The following is a 5,456-nucleotide window of genomic DNA, read 5'->3' as shown; positions in this document are numbered from 1 at the left end:
GTTTGGGGGTTTTGGGGGGTTAATTTAGGTATTTCATATATTGTGTTAGCTAGCTATAATTAATAGAGAGAAGTGTCATCTCTTATGTCCGTGCTTGGTCGACGCTACGTACTATACATACGTATAGAGAGGACTAGACACGCTAGCTAGCTAGTAAGCAAACGAAGGAAACAGAAGATCGTCAACATATATGCATACAGAGAGAAGTGATATCGACCACCTCTCCTTCTCTGAGAGATTGGTCGAACAACAAGTTCTCGTATATTTATCCGACACTACCGGCTACATATATACAATAATTATCTCTTACAAATATAATCTCCTAACATACGGACGCATGGTCCACATAGTATTCTCCGTCTTCAGTGATCACGTGGTCAAGAAAGAATGCCGCCAATTCCTCTTGAATTGCTCGCATGCGAGCTGGTGCTAGGAGTTCATCCCGCTTCTGAAACATCTAATTTGAAGAAGGGGGTCAATACATATATATATATATATATATATGAATGAATGAAACTCAACACAAATGATGGTAATAAAATAAAATTGTGAATGTTGTTATTTACGCACTTCATATTGTTCTTCAGAGTAGCCCCGCTCACAGGTCGTGTGGCGGATGGACTCGCAAACGTAGTATCCACAGAAATCATTCCCTTGTTCCTGCCACAACCACTTTACAAGAAATAGAGGTCAATCAAACTGATAAGCAAGAATGCCAAATGGTATTGATGAAACTAGCGCTTGAATCACTAGGAGATGCGCGGAACATGCTACTATAGTACTTACTTTTGGGTGTCTAAATTGCAGCTTCTTCGACAGTCCCGGAGCTTTTTTGGTGAATTTTCTCCAAACCCTGCCAGACAAAGAAAACAATTACTTGATATATCAGGAAATGAACAAAGTTGCTAATATGGTGGATAATGATGGATTTAACTTACTTCTCGAGCATTTGAGTCATGTCCGCATAGTCCTGGGGATCTTTTCGTCTCGAGTCTAAGACGGTTACTAATCCCTGCTCAAGCTTAATCTCTAGGAGAATATAGTGGAAACTGCACACACATGCATAACTCATCAATTACATTACTATAACCTTGACTAATATATAAGGGAAATCGAATATGCACAAGACAGTAACACTCACTTGAAGTTGTAAGGAAAGAGTATTATATCTTTGTTTTCATTTATTACCAACGATCGTAGCAAGTTGGCCTCGGTATCTGTGACATGAAATTTAACCTGAGTTGCATCTATGAGATTTGTGTTAATGAACCCAATATCACCGATTTGTCTTTTCTTCAATTCGACGATCTTCAATCTGCATAATATAGTGAGGATAATTATAAATACATGCAATGAAAGAGCTGAGCTATATAGAGAGACTTAATGACAGAAGTAGTACTACTTACAGACAGTAGCAGGTGACCGTTGCTTTATCGAGGGCCAATTGATTGAAAAACTGAAAGAACTCCTCAAATGGAACAGGCAACAGTCAATTCCAACGAGGTCATGCTCCTTTTTAACTCTCACATACAAAGTACTCCTCCCCCAGACTCTCTGTAGATTTTCAAGTACCAATCATGCAATCTTCGCGTCATCGTTGATAGAGATCTTTCATCTTTGACGAGAGGCTTCCCGTACTCGTATCTTTGTATCTGCACCTCCATGAAATCATAATGTACATCGTCGGGCAGGTAGTCTCCAATATTGCTATAACCGGGCACCATCCTCGGATCTTTAGCGACGATGTCGCTAGGCACCTTGAGCGGGGGGCACGATTGCTTCACTTGTTCGCCGAGCTGGGCAATTTGTTTTCTAGCTCGTCGTTCTTTCAGCCTTTGATCACTGACAGTACTTCCCGACCGCTACGCTTCGGCAAATTCCTTTCCAATAATGCGCTCATAGTTGCCTTTCGGCGGAGACTTGGGTGGTTTTGTCAGGGCAGCCAGAGTGCTCTTCGCTTTCACCGGATCTACCTTCTCCTCCGGAGGTGGATGTTTCTTTGCTTTCACCCCTTCAAAGAAGTTCCTAACTTCTTCTCGCGCGATCTCGGCGTTCTCCTCCGGGGTCCTCTCGTATGGTAACTTCTCTGGAGTCTTCAGAGAAGGACCGAATCTGTATGTCCTCCCGCCTCTGGCTGTACTGCTAGATGCCGGTAGAGCAGACGGAGCGGTTGTCTTATTTACTTGCTTACGAGGCGGAGGAGAAGGACTACGACGCGCCGGAGCAGCCGGAGCGGCGGCAGGTCTCTTCCGCCCTTGCTGACGAGGCGGAGAAGGAGGAGGCTGGCTGCTCGGGCGCGCCGGCGCAGGCGGAGAAGGAGGCGGAGTGCCGCCACGCGCCAGAGAAGGAGCCGGCCGAGTGCCCTGATCGTCACTCGCCGGAGGAGAAGGTGGTGGAGGAGGCGGAGTGCCCTGACTCGCCGGAGGAGGAGGAGGAGGCGGAGGCGTCCAGTTCGGAAGGTTGATGAGCTCCTTCCGGCATAGGCATGGAGTCTTTAGAGCAGAACCCAGCCGAGTCTCCCCTTCACCGGTAGGGTGGTCAAGCTGGAGGTCCTCAAATCCCTCCGTTATTTCATCCACCATCACCCTAGCATATCCTTCTGGAATCGGCCAGCAGTGAAAAGTTGTGCCGGGTTCAGTAGGAAAAACAGAGCCAACAACCGCCTTGACCTTCGTATTAATCCATTGCGTCATAAGGTGGCAATTTCGAGACTCCATGATAGCATCCACGGGATAGCTGGCAGGAGCCGTCAAGACATGCTCCGGCTGAAGCAGCTCGGTGGAAGCCACACTGCTTCTCCGCTGAGATGGCGGGGTAGCTTCGGGGGAAGCTTCGGCAGTTCGTTTGCTGCGATTTGCTTCTCGTTCCTCTATCGCATGTACCCTAGCGTGCAGCGCCTGTAGTTGGGTCTGATCCACTTTCTTCCTCTTCTCATGGCATTCGTAACCGCCTGCATCCAGAAACCCAGCCTTCCACGGAATGGAGCCTGGTGTGCCTCGTGTCCGTCCAGGGTGCTCAGGATTCCCGAGGGCCATTGTGAGCTCGTCGTTCTCTCTGTCTGGAACGAACGTCCCTTGCTGCGCTGCTTCGATATAGTGCTTAAGCCTCTTGACTGGTATTTCCATTTGCTCGCCCGTCCAAATGCACTTCCCTGATACAGGGTCCAAGTTTCTGCCAGCCCCGAAGAAGCAAGTCCGGCAACGGTCTGACCAGTTAATTGGCTCTAGTTCGACCCCTTTATCAACCAGATCATTCTTAGTCTTGGCCCACTTAGGCCGGGCTACGAGGTAGCCACCTGACCCCGTGCGATGGTGATGCTTCTTCTTCGCAGCATTTTGCTTGTTTGTGGCCGACATCTTCTTACTCTTTTTCGATGTCTTGTGGGCGACAAATGCGGGCCAGTGATCTCTGATCTTCTCATATCTGCCCTTGAATTCTGGTGTCTCTTTGTTCTTGACAAACTTATTCAGCTCTTTCTTCCACCTCCTGAATAGTTCTGCCATCCTCTTAAGAGCAAAAGACTTGATTAATTGCTCTTTAACTGGCTTCTCCGGATCATCCTCTGCCGGTAGGGTGAAATTTGACTTCAGCTCAGTCCAAAGATCATTTTTCTGCATATCATTGACATAAGACACCTCAGGGTCTTCTGTAGCCGGCTTTAACCATTGCTGGATGCTGATCGGGATCTTGTCCCTAACCAGAACCCCGCACTGAGCAACAAATGCGCTATTTGTCCAGAGGGGTTCAATCGATTGGCTGCCGAGCGCGATTGCTATGATCTCGACCTTTCATCCGAGCTCAACTTTCTCTTCGGGCCTCGTCTCTTTACCGAAGTTGGGCTCGATCCGGAGGGCCAGAAAAAAGAACAAAGACTTAATTAATATGTGTACATACCAAAACAATGAATGCATCAATTAGCTAGTTAGCACAAGCTTAACTAATATATATACCTGGCCGGACTCAGTTCGGTCACCGGAGACGTCATCACGGTCTCCTTCTTGCACCGGCATTGGGTCACCGGAGCCGTCCTCACGGTCTCCTTCTTGCACCGGCATTAGGTCACCGGAGCCACCATAATCATAGCCAGCTGCTTCCAGACCATCGGTGTCATTGAGAAACAACGAGCAGACGGCATCACTTCCTCGTGCGATTATGTCCCCCAACAACTCTTCTTGTACTTCGTCTCGAGCGGTGTCCATAGTTTCTACAAATATTTACAACATGGCAATTATTATTCAAACATGACAGATGGATATATTAGTGGCAAATGTAGAACTAATATTAATTAGTGGCCTCGACGCTGCTTCTCTAGGGTTTGGGGTGGCCTCGACGCTGCTTCTTTGGGTTTTGGGGTGGCCTCGACAACGCTACAATGATAAAAAAAGAAGAGGAAGAAGAAAAAAAAGAGGAGAAGAAAGAATAGAGGAGTAACTCCTCTATTCTTTCTTCTCCTCTTTTTTTCTTCTTTTTTCTCTTTTTTTATCGAGAACGAGGGTCGTCGAGGGTCGCCGAGCGGTAGAGGAAACCCTAAATAGCAAGTATCGTGGGTGTGAGATACATGTGGCCATCGGTGTCGGACACTACATCCACGTCCCACAAGTGACGTGGGCGTCAAAGCCTGCGTCACTTGTGGGACGTGGATGTAGTGTCTGACACCGACGGCCACATGTATCTCACACCGACGATACTTGCTATTTAGGGTATATCGACCCCCCCTCGTGTTGAAGTTATCGGGAGGTGGTATATATATCAACCCCCCTCGTGTTGAAGTTATCGGGAGGGGGTATATCGACCCTCCCTCGTGTTGAAGCTATTGGGAGGGGGTATATCGACCCCCCCTCGTGTTGAAGTTATCGGGAGGGGTATATCGACGATGACAGACCCGATAAAACATAAGAGTACGAAGAAGAAATAAAAAGAGGAGAAGAAGAAAGGAATAGAGGAGAAGATCGAAGAAAAAAAAGAAGAAAAAAGAGAGGAGAATTTTTCTATTTTTTTTCTTCTCCTCTATTCCTTTCTTCTTCTCCTCTTCCTTTTCTTCATCTCCTCTTCCTTTTCTTCCTCTCCTCTTCTTCTCCTTTTTCCTCTTCTTATTTTCCTTTTTCCTCTCCTAAATATATAAAACTTTTCTAGAAATGAAACTAACCTAAAATGTACTAAATCAGAGAACATATATAGATAATCCTTTTCTAAATATTTAAATCTAACTTTTGCATATATGGGCATATATACAAAGAGAACATACAAACATATATACATTTTTATAAAAAAGAAAAATACAAAATACAAACATATATATGAAAAAAATCTGAAAAGAAGCAATATACACAATATATTTACTGACATATATACATAATATACACAAAGAAGCAATATACACAATATACACAAGCATATAATATATGAAAAAACAGGGGAGGGGCGCCGGCCGGACCAACGGAGGGGCAGGGCGACGG

Source organism: Triticum dicoccoides, chromosome 6A (assembly GCF_002162155.2).
Source record: "Triticum dicoccoides isolate Atlit2015 ecotype Zavitan chromosome 6A, WEW_v2.0, whole genome shotgun sequence".
In the NCBI taxonomy this organism is placed as follows: domain Eukaryota; kingdom Viridiplantae; phylum Streptophyta; class Magnoliopsida; order Poales; family Poaceae; genus Triticum; species Triticum dicoccoides.
Note: the sequence above shows the minus strand (reverse complement) of the source record.